The 25,940-nt window shown below is 39.9% G+C and overlaps 1 protein-coding gene across 2 annotated transcripts in view; it reads left to right on the plus strand.

Annotated features, from left to right (window-relative positions):
• ADAMTS12 (ADAM metallopeptidase with thrombospondin type 1 motif 12) overlaps nucleotides 1-25,940 on the plus strand; it is a 146,928-nt gene that overhangs the window by 26,691 nt on the left and 94,297 nt on the right. The window lies entirely within an intron of this gene.

Here is a 25,940-nt window from a genome sequence, read left to right on the forward strand (position 1 = left end):
GCAATGCTTACTATGTGGAGTAATGATTTCATATTATAAAAGCTTGTAACTCAGAGGGAAAACCATCTGGTTAAAAATATGTGCATTTTTCTCATTTCAAGTATAGCCCCAGGGTTGTTTTTTCTCATTTTATTTCTGGCTGCTTTTGATTTGGTTGAGGAACTAGTTAATGATGTGTGGCAATCAAAGTAATCAATAGCTAACAGCAAAAATGAGAGTTAATTTTGGAGTACTCTTGTCTCTCACTGTCCTCTGATATCCTGTAAAATGCTAAATAAACCTGTTATTCCTTGTCTTAAATTTAATTATTAGAAGTAGACATTGTGGTTTTTTAGTTGGATTTTTTTGGTGGAGGGGATGTTGTGTTTGATCTTTCCAGTAGTGTTTCCTACAGGTGTTTAATATGTGTAGTGTGGAGATATCCACAGATGCAAGAAATGGGTATCACATAAGTAGAAATCTAGCTTCCTGCGCTGTTTATAAATGCTTTTATATTTTAAAACTTCTTTCATATTATGATTTTTGTTTTGTAATAGAGAGTGAACTGTCTCTGAAAGTGTTGTAGAAAACACTTTTGTAATTGAGGGCCAGTTGTTGATGTAACAGATGTAAGTCTGCTCTGTTCAAGGATTATTTTTTCTTCAGTTAGCTGCAATGAAGGGAGCATTCTCCATAATGATATTCCAAGGGTGAGGGTGTGGACAGGGGTGACACGCAGTGGGACTGTTGGGCTGCTGCTCAGATGGACAAGAGGGCTCAATGGCCTCCTGTGAAGTGTGGGGTAATGCAAGGAGAGCATCACACAGACTGTGTAGCAGCTCATCTCATCTGCACTTTGTGATGTGGATATGAAGGTGCCTGAGCAAAGACTGGATGACCTCAGGTACCAGGAAGGTCCAGCTGCAGCAAAGTCCACATCCTGACGGCAGCCCAGACAGGACTGTCCTGTCCTGGACAGCTGAACTCAACACTAGCTGCTGTGTTTTACCCCATTGCTGTCTTGTGCTGTGCTGTAAATAAATACAGGCTCCATTGCATGTCTTAATGAGAGGCAGTTTATTGGAATCTAAAAATATATTAAATAACCAGGTGTGAAGGTTTATTCTTGTAGCCAGCAGCTGCTAAGTTATCATCTGATGACTCAGCTGCTTGAGTCCTATCACTTAGCTGAACTTTAAAGACAGTGTGGAACTTTGGTTCTGACTTGAATAAACATTTCTGTTCAAAAAGTTAATAAAGTCCAGAGTTTTCCCTCTGTGTTTTTGCCTGTTTTGCAGCTCTGGTGTGTGAAAGTAATAAATGAAATTGAAATGGCTTTATCAGTGCGACTCTGGGCTATAAGACCTTCCACACCTGGCGGTATATAGGAATGTCTTTGAAATAATAACTCATCTTAGAGAAAGTGGAGGGATGTGCGTGATTGACACAGATGACCTTTCTTCATATCATCTTCAAAGAAGCTCTTCTTTATTATTATTTTTCTTGTGGTAAAAGAGGAAGTAAAGTTTAATCCTGAAAAAACCCTAATCTCCCACTCATTTTTATAGACTGCATCTCATAGCTCTTGGTTTTGATTCTTTTTCCCCAGTCATAGTTCCCTTACTGTATGTGCTGAACTTAGGAAAACTGGTTAATGCTCCTTAATGTGCATGCAGAGGGTATGCATGAGAAAAGTGGATTTTCCAGCTGAAGTGTGCTTGAATTCATTACAGCCTTCTTTTTTTTCTTTGTTTTTAAAGCCTGTCAGATCTGAGTTTTCAAATATATTCTCCTGATGGAGTTGCAGGAGCGTAGACTGTCCCTGCAGTTACCAGTGATTACATTTCCCTTGCTTTTCAGTGTGGCAGCTCCAATCTCAGTCACTCCTTCTTTCTCCTGTGAAAGCAGGCATCTGAAAATACATGTTTGGTGGTGCATGGTCACCCTGTGTTTCATACACTCTTATTCTGTGTCATACCTGCATAATTCTGTTGTATGATGTACTTGAGACAAGTGACTAATAAAGAACTTTGGACAGCACTCATTTCTTTGCATTGGTAGTACGGCATTACTGACAGACAGAGGTAAGGAATTTTATTTCAAAGGTGTCTGTAATGCACAGTGAAATAGGTATTAGTAGTTTGGTGGGTTAAAGACATTACCTCTTTTCAAAGTGGTGTTTGCTGAAAAACCTGTTGCATTCTGTCTAAAGTTACTATAATATGTGTTTTCATTCAGTCCTGCTGAAGGGAGAAGAGGGAAACCAGGTGTATGAAGGTAAGATCCTGTCTGGATCCTATTCAATTGTTGAGATAGCTATGTAAAATCCTGCCACAGTCCCACAAAAGGATTTATGCTGCTCACTTTATGGATCTGTCTCACCCTGGAAGTCCCACGCACCCAACATCTCACCTGCAGCTTGGCTGCAAACTTAGATTCTAGTGAAGGGAATCCAAGGTTAATTGTAGTCATGGCAATGATTTTGGGAAATAACGTTTCTCTTTTGTGTTGCAACCTACTTGGTAGAATACTGTGCTCAGTAAGTAGGCAAGTCATAGCTCAACTCAAGAGGTTTTTATTTCTCCCTGGCACATCCAGAAGATGCAGGACTTTAGCCTTGGATCTCTACTATCTGTAATTAAATGCTTAAATCTGTGGTGTGTCTGCCTAAACAGGTGACCAAATTGATTCCCTCTGAAGTATTCAAAGCCACTGAGCTGAGAGAAGGACTTCCTTGTATAGCACTTCCCTGACAGAGACCTTAGATCATGACATGGATCTTAATGTTGTTTGCTTTTTTCATTTGGTTTTCAAAGGAAGTTCCCTAGGCTTTCAGAATGTAAACATCCCAGAGATAGAGAACTTCATTTTTGAGCCTTCAGCTCCAGTTTTAATCTGAACCTCCAACATCAGCAGCTGTACAGATGTAATCAAATTGGGAAATGAAACTGTTTTTCTGGTTTTGACTGTAGATTCCTTTGGACTGTGTGGTGCCTGACCCTTAAATATGCAGTTGTTGGGGAACCAGAGCAGGAGAATGATCAGCAAGGTTTTGCTCTTTCTTTTATCTGCCCACAATACAGCATTCAGTTTCTGCACTTTTTTGGGGAAGGTAAATATTCTCTCTACAGAAATGAAGATGGAGGCATAGCCATCAAAAAAACCCCAGCCCCAACCCCTACAAAGGAAATCAAAGTCCACAATGAAAAATCCCTGACCAAAAGTAGCTGGTGCTGTGCATGCTGAGGAAAAGCAGTGTGAGACAGTAATAAAACCAAAATGCATGATGTGCAGCTTCTTGTATTTCTTCTTAATGCTTTCATTACCCAGTGTGCTAGACCTGAGAAAAATTTTTGATGTGCATAAATGGCAGAGCTAGGTCAAAATGCCATTTGAAAAAAACACCTAACAATCCTAGCTAGTGTTCCTTTTACTGAAAATCTGTCCAGGCTTTCCTGGATACTTAAATGTCATTTAATGCCATGCTGGTAGGTCTGGTATATAATAGATTTACATATTTGCCTTTTCTGGTATAGACAAAAGTGCTTTTGTACTAGCCAGTTTTGAGTCAATGGATCAATGGAGACTTTAAGTTAAAGTCTTATTTTTCTGTCACTTGATAAACACTGTTGGTGTTGTACACAGTAATTTATGAAGATGATTAAAATCCCCCTTATTTGTTGGTTTTTCCTCTATCTGAAGCTTTTTAAGCAAATGAGCATAGATGTGAGCTTCATGTTTTGTTTAAATTTCAAATGTGTTATGTTTGAATTGTGGGGTATATTTTAGGCAAATTATGTCTGTGCACTGCTTCTAAACAAACCCTAACGTGCAGCTGTGGTAAGCAGATGGACTTGACCTTTTTTTCTGAGTCCTTTTGTTAACCTGAGTAAATTCTCTTTACAGCAGCCAATCATTATACCTTGGTTGTATAATTTTTTGATTTTGTGTGAGCCTGCATTGTCTAGTCATGAAAACTGGGTAGTCCCTAGTGTGCCTCTAGTACTAGGCAGCCTGCTTAAGCACGAAAAATTAAATTGTAGAGTTCAAACTGAGTTTAGGTCCCAAATGTATTAATCCAATCTACTGCTTCAGGTTTAGCACTTTCAGAATTACCGTTTTCATACCCATGCACACAACATGCTGTGAAATTACTTACTGAAATTCTAGAGACACCGTGGTGGTGGAAGTTTTTATTTTTGGTGGTGGTGGCCTTTTTTTGGCTCTAATTGATAGCAATTAATTGAGGTGGCCTAAAAAGATAATACAACATATATACTTGAATTGAGATATCAAACTCTTACCTTAAATTTCACCCATTTAAACATGTTTTGACAGTATGTAACATTAGGAAGCTAAACTTCTGTGTGCTGCTATTAATGCAGATGGGAGACCAAGGGCACCTTAAGTACCTGGAGTCCCATAAATGCAGGAAATTGTTTTGGTATATCCAGATGATTCTTGTAAATAAGTTTGCTGTGTTGCTGAAGGTGGTATTGGTTCCTTTCAGGTATTCCACGACAGTTTGATGTGAGGAAGATCCATCTTAATCCCACAGATGGGGATTAGTTTCATCTTCATTGTTTCAGCTGGACATCTAAAGATAATGTTTACTGGCACAGATTGTATTCATGTTCTTTCACTCTTTCTCAGAGTTGTGTTATTTCTAGGTAGATATCCAGATTACAATCCCAAATGTGTTTGCCATACAACAGGAGAGACCAAAGATGAGTCATTTCCCTGGCAAATCTGGGGTTTCTGTGTGTGTGGTAGCTGGTTATAGTGATCTGTTGGATGACTGTGCTATTTGTTGAAATTAACCCCTTCCGTTCCCCATGTTAAGATAGGTAAGCCATCTCCACTGATGCAAAATATGACTATTTCTTATTTAGAAAGACCATTAGAAATGAGTCTTTTATTTTCAATGGCCTTTACAACTTCATTGTTGCTGTAGGTGCAAGGTGGCAGTTCTGTGCAGATATTCCTGCTGCATCCACAGTGTTTAAATGAGTGAACCAGATGTGTTTTACCCTTCTGAGCTTGTGTGTTTCTTTGCCAAAGGCAACTTCTCATCGAAGGCAGTTTGTCTAGGCTTTTTCCACAGTGATATGCAGCTAAAAATTTGATTAGGCTGTTTCTGAAGGATATTACCACAAGAATTTTTTCCAGTCCTTTAGCTGGGATGCATTTGCATCTGACTCATCCCAAATGTCAGCACTTCGAGGGAACTGGTTTGAGTTGAGAATTGCATCTGAGATCTGAAGATACTCAGATACTCTCTTTCTGTCACCAAGAACGCTTTACCATCACTGCTGTTTGTTCTTAATAATTTTTCTTTGGTGAAGTTGAGAAGCGCTGTCCTTCTCACAGGTGGTAAATTTGTGTGGAAGTGTCTTGCCTGAGCCTTACAGGCAGTTTATTAAAGTTACTGGCAGCAGAGAAAGGTCTCTAGGATTAATGTGTAGGTGCTGTATGTGGTTAGGTGGTACAATCTGAGCACTGGAAAAAGTGTGCACAAAGGAAAAATGTGGGAAATGACATAAACAGTACGACAGTGGGTGAATCTGTTCCTTTTAGATCAGCTTTTACTTGCTGGAAGCTCTTATGTTGGACTCCCCTGGTTCTGATTGTGTCAAAGCAAACTGAATTAAAGAACTGTTGGTGGATCTGATGGGGAGAACTGATTAATTTTCTTCCTTAGGAGAAATTTTATTGAAAGCTGTTAAGTGCCCTAGAAAAACTCTGCTCAGGTTCCAGGAATAGGTTGCTGATTGCATGTGAAATAAATTAAGAGAAAAACAGACCCAAAATGGTAACAAAAAATTATTATTGTATCTGGAAGTTTGTTTGAGATAATGAATGCCTAGTTATGTCTGGATGTTCATTCACAGTAAAAATCTCAGTCTCTAGGAAGCAGACTCTGTGTCCTGCATCCTTTTGAGCTTTTAGAAATAAGATTTTGCTGATTTCATGTATGTGTGAGTATCAGATCCTGGAAAGCCATATGTGTGGTCTTTTTTATAATCCTGTAATTCTATTACTGAGAATTAGAGCAGTTGCATTAAAGCACTGTTCTTGGTGGGTTGTGTGTGTTTCATTTACTGTTTTGTTGTTTGGTTTTTTTAAACAGTTGCCACTCCATGCCACCTGATAAAATCCACTCTGCTGTGTGCTTTTTATTATTTATGGAAGATGCTTTGGAGCAGTAAGCATAGTTTACTTGTCATATATATCACTCCTGCAAAAGATGACAATGTGTGGGAAGAATGCACAGCAAATGAAAAAAGAAAAAAGTTTTTTATTGAAGAAATTCACTTTAACAGCATTAAGGTTGAGAAATGCCTGCTGCAGTGTTCTGTTACAAGAAGTATTGAGTCAAGGGTGCCTGTGGTAGGAGATCTTTCAGACACTTGGTCATAAATGCTTTCTATATTGGTTCCTTTCAGGTGCTCCTAATGACATTTAATTGTTGCCGATTCAACAGTTTCTCATTGTTTGCTGTGTGGACCCATGTTTTATTTAGTGAGAACATGTTTTTTCTATTCATTTTGTGAACAGACTTACATAGTTCTTTCCAAGTTTTTCTGTGCTCACCAGTGTGACACACAAAAATGCATGAATTTTTCGAAAAGCTAAAATGGCTAACATGGTAGTATTATGCCATTTTTTATACACTAACTCGAAATACAGAAAGGTGAAAATTAGATATGCTCACTGCTCTAAAATATTTATTATGAAGTATCAGAAAGTTAATTTATTCTTTCTCTGACAACACAAAATCACGAGATTTTGGATGTTCAGTTTCTGCCAGCTTGAAGTTTGGATATAAAAACAAACAAGCAAAAAACTTATATGTTATCAGGGCTTCTTTATGAGGTTTTCTGATAGTGATGTGCCCATGAATTGTATGTCGATGTTTAAAGAAATGTTAGTTAAATGCTGGCACAGGACTTGAGAAACTGTTGATTATATTGGGGAAAAATGGAGTTGCTGCAAAAAACTAAAGTGGAATGTGCCTCTCCTTTTTCTATTCATTTTATTACTTGGCTGATGAGGTGTATTTTATTCAGAAATAGCCTATAGCATAGTGCCATGCTCCAAAATTGGAACTCAATGCCATATTAGGTATAGCTGCAATAAGCTGCAGCTTTGTTGGAATGATTACACATGGGGACTGGAATTTCGAACATGAACATGGTTGTGAGCAGAAAAATGACATTCTGATGGTAATTTAGCATTTAATTGTTTGGACAAACTGCACTTTAATGGAGTTTCTAACACTCTCCTAGTATCCTTCACCACCAGCCTGGGAAGTTGTTGCACTGGGGAAGCAAAGCTGGCATAATTTGGACGAAAAAATAAAGCTGTTCTCAAGTGAAAACTCGTAATTTTGACTAATAGAATTAGTGGAATTAAGGGGAAGAATTTAGGACATATTTGGAAAAGTCTGTTGCGTGCAACTGGCAGTGAAGACCTCGGCACTAAGCCTGTGTATGGTTTTACCCATATTGCTGTTTTAAAACCAGTTAGAAATCCTAAATAGCCAAGAAAGATCTAATTTGTCCGTTTGTCTAATCACCACCTCTGCTCCAGGAGCAGCCAAAAATTCACAGCAAACATGGGCTGTGTGGGACACTGCATTAATCCCAGTTTAGCTGCTGTTTGCTTGCTCCAGTTTGCAGTTACTGGAAGGCTTGTACAAAGCATTAGCAAGGAGAAAGGGAAGAGGGTTTCAAAGGGATAAATAAACATTAGGTTCTGGCTGCTGTTGTAACTGTCTGGGAAAGGATTCTTCAGGACAATAAGGACCTGCAAGGAAGGTTTTGAGGAGATAGTGCTCATCTCCAAAGGATTTTTTTTAGTACTGCAGAAGCCAGTGCCTCAGAGCAGAATGATTTTTATCTGCCACAGCACACAGTACAGAACAGCTTTACCGGCATTTTACTTTGGAGGAAGAAAGGGTTTGTCTTTTCCACTCACATGAAACTAAGGATTGCCCCCCTTTTTTAATGGAATTATCCTGCACCCAGTTGACAAGGCCGTACTCTTTAAACGTTGCTCCAAACATAGGCTGTGCTTGCATTGGAAAGCAAGGTTCTGTGTGACTGAATTCCCCTTCATCCTTGCACACTTTGAAGAAGGTCAGGTTTCGTGAAGGTATTGTATTCGTCTTGGCATCTGGGATACCAGTGTTGGAAAACAAACACAGATAATTCTCAGATTCCATGTTTCAGTCTTCCAGCAATCTCAGGCAAATAGAAAGGTTCATACAGACTCTGGCTGTGTTTTCACAGTCTTTCACATCTCTAATGTTAAGAATCTAGCTTTAAGAAACTGAATGGTCTGAAGTGGTAGTGTTTCCTGACTTTATCTGCTTTATGGGGACCTGTGCCTTATCCTTTGAGAATTGGCATAGTATACGTAGCACCCTGTGCTTTAAACTGTGCTAGGAGGGCATGTATAATAAGCATCATCTGTGTGAAACAGTAAAAATAATACAGATTTAATGATATTGTTTCTGGGTTAGTATCTTTCAGTGTTTATGAAGTGTCGTTTTTACAAAGTGCTTTGTTATGTTCTTATTTCATTATAGCTACGATTTTCTGATGAGAATAAGCACTGTAATTCAGCTGTATTGAAATGAGATGGGAGAATTAAATGTCTTACAGGACTGCTTTGTGAGGTGTAGGAATAAAAACAGTACAGGGAGATAGTATTGTTTGAGTAGTGTCATTCACAGCAGGAAAAATTTACACAGAGGCATGAGAACCACACAGTGGTCCAGTATTTTATTTATTGATATTGCCACTGTAACTTCAATATTATGAAATGATCATCAAAATGAAATAAATGAAAGCAATAAATACATAAAAACCTAGATTACAAGTGAGAAAGATCAGAAAGCTGTGGGAAAAAAATTTCCACAAAGACATTCGGTTACATAAGTTAATGAAAATGTTTAGCTACATGTTTCTAAATAAAATACTTTGATATTTTGCTTCCAGTGCTTTATGGTTTTAAATGTTTCATTAGTTTCATGAATGAGGAGTTAATGCAAATTATTATAATTTGGAAATCAAAAGTATTCCAGAATCTCCATCCATTCCTCATGTGGTGATTAGAATATCTCTATACAGTGGAGAATATCCTCAGTACTGCTTGTTGGGCTGCAGTGTTATGTACACATGCCAAATTCTATGTAAGCTAAATAAAAGTGTTGTGCCCCAGGTGTTTGAACTTCACACAGCAATACAGACTTGGCAGCACTCAGTTTTTCGCAGCTGAGTAGAGGTGGTGTTCACCAGTGTGGCAGAGAGAAGGCTGCAGTGAGCACAGAATAATCTAATGGCATCCCAGGTAAATGAGATGTGTAGGACTCAACATGACTCTGTTCCTGTCTCAGCTTCTCCAGACCTACAGGATCAGTGAAGAGGACACTTGCAGGGCTCTTCTTTGGGTGCAGTTCAACTCATCCCAAGATTGATGGTTCAGATCAGATGATCTGTTTTTCAGTGATGGTGAAAGAAATTCTGAGGGCACAAGCTTAGGGGTATATATTTACATCTGGTCTGATGAGTGCCACATCTGGAGTTGGATATTAGCCTTGAAAAATACTAAATTATGGGTGGATCTCAATGGGACCAATCTGCCCAGCACTAGGAGGGAAAATTATTCTTTTGTTTCGACTTGTAAGAATAAATTAAACATCTGGGATTCATTTTTACCAGCTTTGCCAGAGACAAGACACTGCAGGGGCAGGGAGGAAATCCAAAGGGATAAAACCATCAGTGAAATGTCTCCCTAAAAGTAGTCAATGTGTGGTCTTTTTTCTAATTCAGGACATTGGTTTACATGGTTAAAGTAATAGTTTCCTTGATAGTTGGTCTGTAATCAACTAGCATAGAGCCACAAAAGCTGTAGATGCTCCTTGGTTCTGCTGAAGAGGCTTTTCTGAGTTACTGAAAAGGTGCTGCTGAAGGCTGCAGTTGCCTTGCTGCATAATGTGGGTTGATGGTGGCATGAGTTCCTTTCACAATCAGTAATCTTTCTTCCCTTTTAAACTTACACTTCTGACTTGTATTTCACCTTGGGATCACTGACCCTCAGAGTGTAGTCATGAGTCCATTCACCATAGCCCAGTTGCTCCTGATTGGAACTTACTCAACGTGATTTACAGTGAACTCCCTCAATTTACTGTATAGCATAGTTTGGAAAAGAATCAGAGCACAAACAAATTCATTATTGCACAATAACTGCTTAAGTAGGTTTGGTCAGGGTTTGAACTGGTGGCCATCTGTAGCTGTGGAATGTATTTCCTTCTCGTGCTATGGTGCTACACACAGTGACTCCTCATGCTGTTCTTGAACTTCCTCTTGTTTCATGTTAGTGCTGGAAGCTTGGTAAATCTGGCATGTGAGCAATTGATTTATTTTAACTCTGTCCTGTTATTCATTACTGCATGTAATGGATCAGAATGCAAGCCAGCCCAAATTGCCTAAGTCAGAATAAAAAAAAGCACTTCCAGTATTGCATCCTCTGTGTGGCAGATTAAAGAGAACAGTGTCTTTACCTCAGACAGAGCAGGTGCTTCTGGTCGTGATGGCAAGAAAGGATTTATCAGTGAAGGATAGGGATGGGCAAACATGGCTAATCAATGCCAGGAGATTAGAGATCTTTAATTGAACTGCCCACAGGCAGTCATTGTCTGGGGAGGAAAGCTGCATCTTTCTAGTTCAAGAAGAAAAAGGCTTTTTCTTGAACCTTCATGATTTAGTACTCCCCATAGGCGCAAGCAAGAGGGTATTGGTGCATTAAGCTATCATGAAAGGTGTTGAAACTATTTTTCCTCCTGGCTATTGACTGAATCCATTATTAAAAATAAAATAAAGAAAAAAGCATTTTGATGGAACTTTTTCTATCAAGCTAAATTGTTCTGTCTGGAGAATCACTGGGTCTTAGTCTGTCTCTTAAATCGTGATCTCAGACTTTGAAAGTTCAAGAACATTCTGATTGTGAGGCTCAGTAGTTTTCTCAGAAGATCAGAAAAAGACCTTTGATCAAAAGTCCTTCCTGACAAAACATCCTGCTGCCCTCCAGTGCTACACAATGATATGGAAACCATGGGCATGTCTGTTCACTGCAGCTTGCAGTTCCTCCCTGGGTTTTCTTCTGGGCACAAGCAGCAGAACGTCACATGAGCTTAAGGGCTCAAGCCCTTTCTGCTCCCCAGCCCTCTCTGTGGGCTTGACCATTCTCATCCCTTCCAGTCTCTGAATTTTCAACGATACTTGAAAATGTATGTTGAGGAGGAAGGGGCAGAGTTCTGCTAAACCTGCTATATCATTCAGCAACGTTCAGTGTTAGAAGGAGCATGTTAGAAGTGAGCATGAGGGAAGGACGGAAGACTTTAAGGTGATTTCTTGCACCAATATGGCTTAAACATTGCCTTTTAAGAAAGTTTCTGGCATATCTCCAGCTTCACTCACCATTTACCACCCCAAAGCAATTCAGTCTGGAATCCCACATAGAGCAATGACTCCAAAAAGCATTTGGGAAGTACACCAAAGGTATAAGGATACCCAGAATATCTGCTTGAACAGAACAGCAGAGCCTCTGTCTTGAAGTCTGTCCCACCAGAGTCCAGATCTCCACCATCAGATATTTGTCATGAGGTGACCTTCCTGATACCTTAAATCACCGTGATGCTTACTGCTCTTCTGTGAAGGCTTTCACAACTTTATCACATCAGGCTATCGACCCTCAGAATCAGTCCTTGCCCTTCAGAGACATGGCAGAGATTTTGCTCAGCAGATGGTTTTAGGTTGGTTTTTGGATGGCAGACTCAGAGAGGCAGAACTCTGCTAGAGCAGCTTTCAGAGTGAGTTGAGCAGAAGCAAAGACTTTGTTTCTTTATCCCTCCTTATAGCCTGTGAAAACAAAATGTGGCAGCAATACCACTGATTTCCCCAACCTTTTCACTTGGTTAGTCATGTCCAAATGGACAACTGGGACATCCAGTGCAGGTGAAAAGACTAACTAGGTACTAATAAGGTGCAGAAGGATAATTATACCATGAGGAGGCAGGCAAAATACTACCCCCCTGAACAGCAGAATGAAAATACTGAGTATTTATCAACAGGATCTTTTAACATGATAAAGTTTTCTGTGTGTTCTTCCAAATGTTGTATAACATATGATACGTTTCTTTGATGGTGAATTTCAAAATGTGCCTTTACTAAATGAATGTGTTCCCAAATTCCAGATGTGGGTAGAAGGATGCTGTGGTCTAAGTGGGCAGGTCTGAACTTGGCTAGAGATCTAATAGGAATTAATCCAAATGGATTTCTCATGTGCATTTCACTATTCTGCTTGCAGATTTTTTTTCTGTTTGAGCTGTCCTATTAGCAATCAGTCCTTGGGCTTTCCTATTAGAAGTCCCTTTGGAAGTCCCCTTGGAAGCAGGGGACTGTGAGGAAATCCTTAGTCTTTCAGTCTTTGCGAGATGCCTGGTGTTAATTATCCAGGAAAAGACTGTGTTTAATTTGCAGTGTAAGGGTTGTGAAACTTTTCTGGGAATATGATACTGTGCTTGAAAAGTAGTTAAATGTTGCAAAATAAAAATGAAAAGGTTTACTCCAGACGTTGTTACAGTTTGGAAAGGGATTAAAAGATTGCTTTTCTTGGAGGGCCAGAAGTGGCCTGGATCAGTGCATCTGTGGAAGTACAAGTGGACAGACTTTGATACACAGATGAGATTATTGTCTCCATTATAGACTGGCTTTCTGATGTGCTTCTGTTTCCTCTGTGTATTGTGCATGTTTAACAGATCCTGGACTCTTTCAGGCACTGACCAAAAAAAGGAAAAAAAAAGACTTAATTGGTGGCCAGTCATAAAGATCCATAAGGAAGCATGTTTTTATCATGAGCTGTGCCTTGGATACCACACTGAGAGTTTGCTATGTACCTCAAGAGCTAAAGCATGGCCCCTGACTTGCTTTGGCTGTAACATGGATTTTTTTGTTGCTGAGACTCACAGGGAGGTTTCTAAATCCACATATGCATCTCATTGTGGCAAATGAGTATACATGGTATTGTTTGTTGGATTGTTTTTCAAGCCGTATCTCTATAGGGAGCCCAAACAATAAAATTAGTTTTCCTCTGTGGGGTATTACTCATTTTTACTGTTATTAAGAGTATTAATTCACATAGCAGTAGTGTTGTGTGTCTGAGTCATAGGCATTGTGGTAGATCCTGCATAAATATCACCAAAAATTGCTATGAGACTGTGAGTGTAGAATAAAAGGCAGCAGGATGAGTGCAGGTTGGAAAGGAGTGTTTTTCTTCGGAAGATGTTATTTTAGACATACATTTTGCTGTTCTAACTTTCTCTCTCAGCATTCCTCTAAAGGAATGACACTTTCTGTTTGATTCTGAGAGTTTGATTCTGAGCCTTTCAATTCAGAAACCCAACTTGCAAGTCCTAGCAATTCCGTGAGTGGTCCTAAAACGTGCAGATGGTGTGTGTCACCAAGGAGGCAGTGTTTGCTACTGGGTATTAGTGTCACTAATATTAGTGTTAGAATCTTTTGTTTGTTGGCTGTTAGTCCTACAGATAATTTGGAGTGGTGGCTTTCCCTCTGTTGTCCAGAAATCAATGTGGATTCCTTATGAATGAAAAATCTATATTAGTGGATCAGTAATATTGGCTGATATGCTCTGTGTGTGTCTCTTTTTCATATACAGGAGTATGATATTTCTAAAAAGTCTATGGCAGTGGAGGAAAATAATTTCTCAACAGTTTGAAAAGGGCTAATGTAAATACAGATGCATATACATTTTTAACAAATCATCTGAAGGACTGCAGAATTATTTCTACTGATTTACATGCATTACCAGTAGAATGAGACAAGTGTTAGAAGGTTTGTTTCAAGTCGAAGCCTCAGAAAATAATGATAATCAAGGACTGTGCCAAATGAATGGAATCACATTATGGGAGGAAGCCAAGCACGAAGTTTTGGGCAGCTTGGGCAGTAAATTCAGAGGGAGGTCTAGAGCTAAAGGAGGAGGGATCTGAGCAGTGGATGGGTAGGAACAACAGGAGGGTGGCTATTGTCCTCTCAGCAGCTCTGGGCAGACCTGTTGAAACGGCAGAAAAATGTATGTTAGTCTTGATCTTTTGAAGAAAATCAGGCAGAAATCTCCTGCCTAACAACCATTTTTGTTGAAGGAAAGGAGAAAGTGTATCCTGGGCTAGGTTTAAGTGGTGTAACGACTGGAAAACAGCCAGCAGCACTGGGGAAAGAAGCCTCCTCTAAGTGATTTTTAGCTGCCAGTTGCACTAAACCATCTCTGTGATTCTGGCTCTGCTCTGGCAGAATTTGTCTTGAAAGTCTTCTCATTCAAAATTTGAGTTTGGTATCTGTAAGTGCTGCTGTATTTTGAGTACTGAGCATACAGTGTGGTCAGGCATATTTTAAAGTGACAATAGAAGGGATGGGAACAGTGCATGTGCTTTCATCTTAGCCTAGAGGGGATTATTCATTGCCTTTGGAATCCACATGTAGTGTGTTGTGATGTAGGCTGTCAGGTCCATTCCTGTTGCAAATAAATCAATGAGGTTGAGAGCTGGGGATGATGTATTTGTATATTTTGTAGTTTTCATTGCCATAGAGGAGAAATAAAAAAGGCTGACAAAAAACCACATGAACTCAAGGAAATCTTGCCTGAATTGTTTTGGAGAGGAGCACACACACAAACACACACACAGAGGGGGAAAAAAAAAGAAAAGGCTTTTGCTTCCCTTGTGCAAAAACATTGTTTTTCAATGAGAACATTTCCATTACTGATGCTTCAGTGGAGTTGTCATGATCTGGCATCACCCTGTAGAAAAAACCTCATTTGAAAATGAGTCTTTCAAAAAGTCACAGTCTCATGTCTCAGTTGACAAGATTACCTGTAAAGCTCTGGCCAGTAGTGAGAGCAGAATTAATTGCTTGTTGTATGTACTGGCTTTTTAAGTGCAAGTTTGAGAGAGCTAAATTGTGACACATTGATGATTCAGTCCAGAATTCCTTCACAAATTTGTTTGTAAACAGTTCTCTGACCACACAAAAGGTTATTAGGGGTTTATGAGTCAATACACCTCTCTTTTAAAGAGCTCTTACATCCATTGGAGTTCTGTCAGATCCGCTTATGACCTAATAGTTAGTATCTTCTATTTCTTTCCAGGCTAAGTAGTAGCTGAAAATCCTTAGAATATTTTGGGTTTAATTAAACTTTTTCAGTGAAACATTTTATTGTACACATATTCAGGAACATTAGTCCATTGCAGACAACATCTCTTTTACATGTACAAAAAGCATTTTCTTATTCTTTTGCATGTTTTATTACATATCACTGTATCAGTTTCATGTAGAACGTACTGAAAGTCCTAAGGGAACAAACTGCTGAATTCTTAGAAAAGCTGAACATCTGTGCCTTTTTTATAAATTTAAAGGGATGTTCATGGTTTCTGAATTCCTGGGAGGTACATCATGAGGATTTCAAAACATGCCAGTTTTAGAGAAAAAAAATTTTAACACCCTGTGAGCGAAGGAAGACAACAGAACTTTAACTGAAAGAAAATGGGTCCTTTTATTATTATAGCTAAATACTTTTCCTCACCTGCTTGGTTCCAAAGAATGTTTTACAGCAATTTTTTCACCAGATAAATAGCTCAATTCTTTTCTATTTTAGCCCTTTTTTTTTTGTGCTATAGGATACTGCATTCAAACCTAAAAGGCTGACTGCTGCTTTTAAGAAAAAATGAAATGCTTTTATTGCAAAAAGTGTTGTATTTCCAAAACAGCGAAAGCAATCTCTTTGCAGACAAAGAATGATTTTGATGGAAAGTTGTTATGATCCACAGAGGTCTAACTCTTGTCAGTTTGAAATAAAACCAGTAATTTTTCAAGAGTAAAAACCTGTTTTTACAGAAATAGTTTACAAAGAAAAAAGCCATGCATATCAAAACAATGTGGAATGGAAATCTTAAATGAATAATTTTTAGACTGAAACCTAATCTTTTGATCCTTTGAACTCGTGGGTGAGTTGTGCCACTAAGACATTTTCTTTTGTCAAGTATATTCCCCAAGAATGGTTTGGAAAATGGGCACTTTTTAAAAGAAGGGGTTGCTTGAGGACCTAAGACTTTTGGCAGTACTAGGTCAGCCCACAAGCCCAGCCTGCCCCATAGTTAGTCCAGGACAAGAAGGGTTAGTCTGAAGTGAGAGACGTGTGCACATATTCTGCTGTGAAGTCCCTGAAGGATATCTTGGGGTGATGTTACGGCCTCAACATAATAGAATCCTGGAGCATGAAAAGTACAATAGGAGCAAGCTCTTCGGACTGCAAAAAGAGTGGAGAAGCACTCCACCAAGAAAGCCTCTTTTTCTACTGAAAAAGCTCCTGCAAAGAAAGCATCTGAGCAGCAGTTTCAGATTTCCTTGGTGGAGTGTTTTAATTTTCCAGACCCTTGGCTTTGTTGAGTATGTGGCTGACTTTCGGAAGGATATCACGATCAGTAGCAGACTGCTGGCAAGAGGTGTAAGAGTGGGCTGCAAAGTAGGGATATCTCCTTGCAAACAGTCTGTTTCTGAGCTGCAGGTGGTATTTTTCTATGTAAAAATGAGGGACTGATATTCCCTACATGGATTTATCCAGCCATTTCTGGTACCTCTCTAAAACATTTCTGAATTCCGTTTTTTTATGGCATATACCAGGACCCAAGCACAGCAGTTGACACAGTGCCACATGGAAATTCTTGTTTCTAACTGGAGAGACATGTTTCGCCCAGCAGCCAGCTCTTTCCAGGGCTGCATCCAGAGCCCCATGGGCAGCAGGGGAGGGAGGGGATTCTGCCCCTCTGCTCTGCTCAGGTGAGACCCACCTGGAGCACTGCATCAGCTCTGGGGTCCCAGCATAAGAGGGATGTGAACCTCCTGCCTTGGGTGAAAAATTGTTTGTTTGCCTGCCAGCTTGTTTTGAAGCTCCCTACCTTTTTTTGCAAGGGCAGATGGCAAACAGATAGGAAATCTTCAGGTTGTCCATGCCACTTGCTACTGCCCCATATTGTCTGTTTTCCAGCCTTTTTAGGTATTTATTACACACAGCCTTTCTCTGGAAACTGTTGAACTTGTTGATTTCCCACCAGCTTCAGAAACATTTCAGAGTATTCATCTCCTCAGACCCCCATGACATTTCATCAGATCAAGCTCCCACCAGAATGGTCTTTAAATTACCAGTTTTTATGCTAGTCTTAGTGTAAGTGGTTTACTGAGTTACTGGTTTTGTACCAAATTTGATTTGCTTTTTATTGAGTACATCCTGCCAGGTTTTGGGCAGAAGCTTGATTGTTAGTAGATTGAGGAGTATTTGTTTTTCTTGCAGGCTTTTGCTTTTACTGGAGTGGGCCTTTTGCACAACTTGTATTTCAGAGTAGAGGTCATCTCTCTGTAGCTCTGAGAGAGAAGTTAATTTTCTGCCTGTGAGCTGTAGTGTCTTGGTGTGCAGTTAAATTTGATACCAGTGTGTGTGCACTGTGCCTCTCATATTTGTGGAAATGGGTTTCAGTGAGAATTCAAGCTTTAAGGAGGGATCATCACATTCAGAGCAAACTCAAATGATTTGTGTTTTTAAACTGACCCAAATCCAGTGCCGAATCAGATCAGCCTCCAGCTTTGGTATGCATGGGAGGGAGCTGGGACTTGTACTAGATTTGTAAAAACATTTGTAGTTCTGTGCCAGGAATTCAGTCATAAAAGCACATCATACTCCTTTCTCAGGCAGACAGAAATAACCAGGAAAGTCAAGTGAGTGGCATATGCTTTGCCCCAGGCCAGAAGAAGTTTATCGCTTCTGTGGTGATTGCCAGTCACCATCATGCTGGTTCCCAGACTGACACGTGCTGAGCATGAGCTGTGTGCTAGAGACTGCACTTTGTCTGGCAGTTTCTGGATCTTAGTTTGAATCTTGTTTTTGTAGTTCCATTTCATTTCTTCTCCCTTCTCCTTCCACATCCCAATTCTTACTTTCAGTCCTTTTCTAAACAGAGACTGGTCTGTGGTGCAGAATAACCTTTTTGGTGTAGTGTGTCGCTGACTTGCCACAGCTGCCCTCAGCCAGGACTGAATTTTCCTGTTTTGTAAGGTATTTGGTTTTGGTAAGCTCCTTCCCCCTTCGTTCCTCCCCAGGGATAGCACAACAAGCTGCAGCTTGAGTGTGGCTTGCAGCCTGTCCAAGGCTGTGCAGAGCAAATGGAGCAGCTGCTTGCACACTGCAGCCCTGCAAACAAGGGCAGTGTGATCCGAGCTGCAGTTGTTGAGCAGAATCTACAGCTCCTCATGTGTTCATTGGAAGATGTTCCCACGTCACAGTGCTGCTCTGAGGTTATCCTTTGGTACCAGAAACTCACTTTCTGGAAAAGCATTGGAAACATATGTCGTGAGTAAAGAAGAGACTGAGAGCACCAGTATGGGCTGCTTTTAAGGTCACCTCGAAATGACACTTATAAGTGATGGCATTACCCTCCCATGGAATGCTGAAATTCATTCCCTAGTCCTGTCTGTGCTGTGCAGCCATAGGCTTCATGAGTTTGGAGAAAAGAGAGGCAGAAGCCTCCTCTCCCAACACACGTCTGATGACAAATGCAGACCTAAAATATGCTGTCTGCCCCTGACAGCACTTCTTGGGTTTGGGCTGAACTGAGTGAAGCAAGAAGAGTATCAGCATGTGGGTTAGCATAGTCCACTCTGATGTTGCTTTTCCTCACAGGCTTCTGTTTCATCAAGCAAGATAATTTCTATGGAGAGGAAGAAGTTTGGTTGTGACCTTCCCTTGCTCTGCTGTTGAGAGGAGTAAAGTTCCTGACAGACTTCCATCCAGTGGAAAATGGGATAATTGTGCTTTCTTCCATCTATCTGCACACGTTGTGGCTGCTGTCAGCATTTGTATCTCTGCTTTCTGGCTCTTGACTGGGGTTCCAGTAGGTCACAGCAATACAAACAATACTTGTCAATAGAAACAAAGCCACTTGTCATTTGATCAAATGTTTGCATTTAGTTATTCTCTAATAAAGTTTGAACTCTGCAGTATTAACATTGTCATGCTCTCTATGTTGAAATTAGTTTTAGAATGGAAGTGAGCAGGAAGCCAAAACAACCATGGTGCTTTCTGTTTCTGTGATTAGAGATCATGTCCGCTTTGTGGATCCTCTTGATCATCTTTTCATTCTTGATAAAAAGCACTGTTGAGGCATGGAACCTCTTAACAATTGAGTGTTAAACCTTTACTCTTCAGCTTTAGACAGGCTTTAAATCATCAAACATAACCTGCTTTGCAAACTGTAAAAATTTACTGGTTTCCAAATCAAAGCTTCAGAAGTTCTCATTGAAAGTCTCAGAGGGGATTTCAAATGCTGTGAAGTACAAACTCTTTTTGCATAGTTAATTTGCATTTTCATGAAAGGCTGTTCTGATATTGATGAAATAAAAACCCCCTAGTTTGTACAATATAAGCCCCCTGGATACAGTGCTTTCTGAAAAAGTTTAATTAGAAAAATGTGAGTGATATGTTCCAAGAGTATTTTCTGAGAAGAAAACAGCTGTTGCTCTTTCTTACTCTCCCGAACTGTCTTTGGAGGAATTGGGCAAACTCTTTGTTTTGTCTCAAAACAGTAACTCTCTGAGTTGTTTTCCAATCCCAAATTAAATAATAACTTGCTAGTCTCACCCTCTTGTGACTACAGTCAAAGTAAGCTGCTTACTCTTGGGAAAGCAGTGAGGTATTTTTATTACTTTTTTCCCCAGTAGTTGCCATTAAAGCTTCCAGTATAAAAACAGGGCAGAAGGGAAAAGGGGAAAGCATACATATGAGGAATATTAAAAAACTCATTAAGAAGATATGTTATTTTTCACCAAAGAGTGTCCTTCAGGCTGGATAGCAAAACTGATTGATTTTCAAATCTATGTTTAGCTTGCTATCATATCCACCCTGAGGCAGAGCTTGAGACCATATTACTTTTTCATTATGCTTGCTTGATGCAGTGGCAGTGTGACCTGGGTGGCTTTTGCAGAAGGAAACTCATCTGGCTATATTTGATTCTCAAGGTAACATCTTCACAGGATGTAATTTGCTCTGTGGCTCAGAGCACTGACTAGACAATGTGCCCACAGCCTGTACTGCTGGGGTGTCACCTCACTGCCTTTGGACACACAAAGCAGCCCAAAGAACTGCGACCTTGTCTTCCTCAAAGACCCAGGGGACTCACCAGCAACGGAGCAATGAGGAAATAAAGACAGAAGGAGCTTCAGATCTTAGGAATGTTCTGGACTTCAGGCAGTCCTTGGTGGTCTGTCTCAGCTGCAGTGTAGAAATCAGACTGATAAATAGAAGAAGGTTTCAAACTGTGTTTGAGTTAATGAATTATTATTCAACTGTGCCATGCCATCTACCTGCTGGATGCTCAGGGTGTGACAAACACACCTTGTTTTGTCGTTTCACCAGAACCAGCACTGAAAGCTGTGTAAAATTTATTAAATACTATCTTTGCTTTATTTCAAGACCATACAAATTTTCAGTTGCTAGCACTCCAGTGGGCAGCAAAGTTTTGCCCTGTTGGAATTTAATGGTGTGTCTGATCCTTAGATACATCAAAGAAGGACAGTTTTGGCTTGTGTGCATCCAGTGGGACATATTTTACAAAGTAGAAAGTGACAACATGGAAAGGAGCTGGACGAGATGAAGTGACTGCTGCTGGGCACTGTGATACAGTCAGAGATGTAGAAGCTTCATGTTCTTCATGATTTCATAGCAGAAAGAATAACTTATGAGGCTCAAATAAACTTCATGGCCACACAATTGTCATCATTTGTGGGTCTTCTGTCATAAGACAAGAAGTTAGGTGGGATATTTCTACAATGCAAATATAGGTGCAGCAACAGGGCACTCAAAAATGAATGTAGGAAAAAGATACCTGGACTGTTTATTCCTAAGGAAAATCACAAAATAGTTAGAAGAAGTAATAAATGTTTTTAGGATGGACAATAAAGATGATAGTGGAAGATGCCATGACCAGAATGAAGCATAAGCAAAGATGTCTTTTAAAATTATGTGTTCCAAGTTGTACATTCTCAAGTGAGCATGCTGCAGTCTATAAAAAGATTAATTTCACAGAGAATTTCCTCGAGTAGAAATGAATGTACCTAGGTTGCTTCAGATTCTGTGTTGAGATGCAGAGCTTGCAGTGAGTTGGAGGTCCACAGAAGTTACTCCTGATTCAGAATTAATTAATGAACTGTATCTGTGGCACAGCAGAGGGACAAATGAAGGCATATCTTGGACTGTTTGCTTCTCTTACACATTTTTTTAGAAGGTAGGGTTTTTTAATGCCTTAGCTTCTTAAGACTTATCCTAGATAAGGGCTAAGCTGCTTCATCCAGGCAGTGTGACAAGAAGAATCGAAGTCGAATGTGGCACCAGCAGGTTGGTGCTGTAAGCCAGGTATTGATTCTCTGCCAAGTCTCTCAGCTGAGGGATTGTGGATCTTCAGTAGCTGTGTGGTAGCTGACAGACATGAAAGACCCATCTCTCTGAAGTATCCAGAATTGATGTCTGTCCCTTAGGAACCTAGGACCTGGAGGATATCAGATATTCCTTCCTCTTCTGATACCTTATTGTCTTCCACAAAAGTCCACCTTACTGTAAATTTGTCTGGTTTGGGGGTTTTTTTCCCTATCCTCTATGTCTGAACTTTCTGAGCCCACATTGTTCAGGGCCTAACTTTGCATCTCTGGCCTTTCTGGTACCACTGCTACCACTTTTTGGTAGCTTCTAAAATGCACAAGCAACTGTGACAAAAGAAACTAAAATCTTACAGAATGATAGTATTCTGGTTTTTTACCATTGTTTTAAAAATAAGCTATTTTCATTTCCAACCAAAGCTAAGTTAAACTACGGGGCTGTGTTTCAGTGTCATAGCATCTTCTTCACTAAGTCATGCTAAAAGCAAAGTTTTTAGAGCTGTGTACACAAAGAACACAAAGAACTGTGTAAGAGCCAGAGTGCTCTCCTTTTCTGTGGGTGATGTTCATAAAAGTCTTTCATCAAATTACTCAGCACCTAGGAACCCCAACCTCTTTCTGTCTGAGCAACATCATGGCAGGTCTATTTTCTTCTGGCTTGGCCTGAGGATGCAGCAAAAAAGCTCATCTGGAGGCTGGGTTTTTGTTTTGGTTGAAATAGGAACAGATGAGGAACTCAAAAAGAAAGATCGTTTGGGGAAAAAAGGGATATACAGAAAGGAACTAAGTGATTAGCTAAAATAAATTTAGCATGTGTAATGTTAACAAGTAATTTACTTCACTAGCTCAATTTAGATATATGCAGCTGCAGTTCTCTGGTAATGCATGTTGCATATGTCACAATTTTTTCCTTAATTCTTTGTTTAATTCTGTTATTCAAACTTAATTTCTCTTACCATGTATTACAGTTATAATAAACACCTGGAGCAAAGTATCTAAAAGTAAAACCAGAATCTTGTCCTCTTGTTTTTGTTTCATGTTGCTTCTGAAAGTCACTGTATTTTCAGAGTCTGTCACTGTCTGGTTGTCAGAAATATTGTCTGAAATTTGTTGTAAAAAATTTTGTTTGACATCAGGAAGTTACACACTGTTCTCACTGCAGATGTTATTTTTTTTTTTTTGCATTATTGTCAACATAATCAGTTATTGTAACTTTGGTCTAGATTGTTGTTTTTTCCCCTCCCTTTTTTTCCTGACAAACACTCACTTATTCCAGCCCCACCTGTCTGGGCTAGTATTGCATTTTCAAAACCATAGCCAAGGGTAAAGCTGCTCTTTCCCTTCCCACAGGAACTGATTGAAAAAAATATGCCACAAATATCTGCTTTCCACTGGAAAATACAGATTTTACTGAAAAATAACAAAGTTGGTTGAAAACTGTAAGTCAGAAGTGCCCCAGGATCACCACTGTTCTCCTGGCAAGGGACATGCAATGTAGGAGATGTGGTGTGTTCAGGGAGCTGTTTGTGTCAAAATGACAGGGCACACAAATTAAAAATCCCATTGAGTAATGTAGCAGCACTCCTGAACACAGTATGGTAAACATTTTCAGCCCCAGTATGTCAGAATGAGAGGGTGAAGAGTGAGATTTGAAAGAGGGCAGAACAATTATTTAGAAAAGAAATCTGTAGATTTTTTTTTAGATTTTCACCTGCAGGCTTTGAGGGAAGCACTTTCCCCCTCAAACACACACACCCCACCCCTATTTTCAGACCATTTCTGTTGCTGTATTATGTGGTAGCTTTTCATAAGGAAGTTCAAATGAGGAAAAATTCTCTGCAGTCATTTTTTTCTGAGGTGATAACAGAAGCCTTTCATAAATGTAAATATGAATGGCTTTTTTCTGACAAAGCTTTCATAACTGCCCTCCTTTGTGTATTCTGAGGCTGTGCGAATGCACTCAAAAGCAGGTGAAGCTACAAATTCCTCAGAAAAAGCACATATTTACGTGGCTTGAAATCTGATGGACTTCAGATGAGAAATTCCTGCTATTATATTTGTGAGTCAGAAAAGAACAGCTATGAAGAGTAAAACTAAAGATGTATTTAATCAGCAAAGGGAATTTTGTTAGTCTTTGAGGCTTTTAAGTAAGTTTAATGTGAAGATTGTTCTTTTTTTTTAATTTGATCTCCGTTGGTCTCAGCATTTAATTTCTTGGTACAGGGTGAAAGTGCAAATGTAAAGCAAGGGTTCAGTAAGTGCTGGAAGTCTCTGGAAGCTTTTGGAAAGCCCCTGTGTGCTGGGAAATGGACTTTTACAGTCACATTCATACAATGAAATTCTGCTTTTTTTCCCTGCTCCATACAGTTTAGACAGACAGCTGAATTTTAACATGCAAACATTAATGAGGGAGTTTGAGGTTGGCACTAATATGCTTATTTCACTTTTTATATGATTGCCTGGCCTTTCTTGTGGCAGCTGCATCTTGACACCATGATCCAGTGACTCTTGTCACTTGCTCTGAAAAAATCAGGGTCTGCAGGTGAAGAAGGTTAATTCTTCCTGGTTCCAGCTGGCTTAAAAACCCACCAAAAAACCAAATAATTCAGTCTTTACAAATATCCAGGAAAGACTAAACCCTGTGGAATGAAAAGGAATGGTCAAGGATTTGTGACGGTGCAGGACTTGATGGGCAAAGGAATGAAAAGGAGTGGGCAAGGATTTGATTCTCTGAGCAGCATGAGGAAAGCCACGTCACAGATTTCCTGGTCTGACCAGTGTAGAGGCATTCTTGCTGGATAGATTCACCTTTGCCTGACAGCTTTATCCAGCTGTGGGATTTACTGCTTCTGTAGCTTGACTCTGGTCCTGTGCCTAGATTTATAACTTGAAACATGAGCATTTGTTATATTGTTGTTTAAGAGACAGAAGTCTCAATTTCTTTTTTCTTAAAAATGAAACAAAGCCCATACAGGCAGTAGCTGTAATCCCAGATGGGCAAACACATGTGACTATGAGTGCTGAACTTTTGATGCTTTATGGGTGTAAACAAGGCTTCAAACCAACGCCAACCTCTGGTTTTAAAACTTTGACTTGCATTGGCAAGAAAGAGCTTCTGCTTCTCAGGACTGTTGGGTAAACTGTGAAATGATAGCCACAGCTGCTTATTTTTACAGGTTTGCTGTGAGCTGTGTTGGGCCTGTGGCAATCAGTGTGGAGGCAGAAGGTATCTCACTGAGCTGCCTTTTGTCTCCTTGTGCATAGAGCCCATGGTTATTTTAGAGTTTTATAAGAATGTTTTTTCTCCCATTCATATGATTTATTTCATATCCTTACCCTCATACTGGCTTTCCTAACCATCCATGGAAACTGTAAGGCTTTGGAGTGTCTCTAAAGATTTTTAAATTTGTCTGTCATTCTAAGTTTGAATACAGCAGCTGCAGGAATGGAGTTTCACTGCATTTTTACCCTGATCCAGAACAGGTTAAGAGGGCTGCACTAACCACAGCAAGAAAGTGAAGGGGAGACAAAGCCGTAAGAGTGGAATACTCCAGCTTCCTGTCACATCCCCAGTGTGCCCTGGGTTGTCAGTAGATCCCTGGATTTTAGATTTAATACTGCTCCATATATCTTGAAGTGGAAGAGCAATACAGTGGTTTTGCAGTGTTTGCCATCCCTGCAAAAATGCTGAGACACAATGGACCAAGGCCATGTCTGGTTGGAAATGTCTCCTGGATCATGCAGAGGGAGGTGTGAAATGATCCTGTGTTGTCCAGTTGGGTGTCCAAGGCCCTTTAGCTCAGGCAAAGCAGGGAGGCTGATACAGAAGTTACAGCATGTGAAATGTTGTAGGCTTTGTTAGCTGGTCTATTGTATGTTCTTAATGGCTTGCTAATTCATGAAAAACTTCTTATTTCTTCCATTGTATGCCTGGGGGCCAGTGAGGGTTTGTAGTCCGAGTCAAGCAGGGACCACATGGTCCAGCCCATCTGATGGGTTGGGTAATTGATGGTGGAATTGCAGCTGGGAACTGAATTTCGATTTGCACTTATGAAATAGCTTCTATTCCGGTCTTGCTCTCGGGCGAATGGATGCAAAACACCAGAAGAAGAAGATGCAACTCCTCCTCGTGCATCATGTTTGGCAAATTAACTTCTGACCTTTTAGTGGCTTGGTAAAAATATGAGAGTCTTTGCCTCAGTTCCAGGTTATTAGGAAGGAGCTATTTTTTCTGTTTCCCTTTGGACTGTGATCTTTGTGCGGTATGAAAAAGCTTCGATGTATGCAGCAAAATAAATACTGAAAACCTGTTGTGTTCATATTTCCGCAGTGTAATGACTGGCTTATGAGAAGAGATCAGGGATGGTGGTATGAAGAGTGTATTTATTTTTGACTTCTAGACTG

Source organism: Lichenostomus cassidix, chromosome Z (genome assembly GCF_008360975.1).
Source record: "Lichenostomus cassidix isolate B80296 chromosome Z, HeHo_3.0, whole genome shotgun sequence".
In the NCBI taxonomy this organism is placed as follows: Eukaryota; Metazoa; Chordata; class Aves; order Passeriformes; family Meliphagidae; genus Lichenostomus; species Lichenostomus cassidix.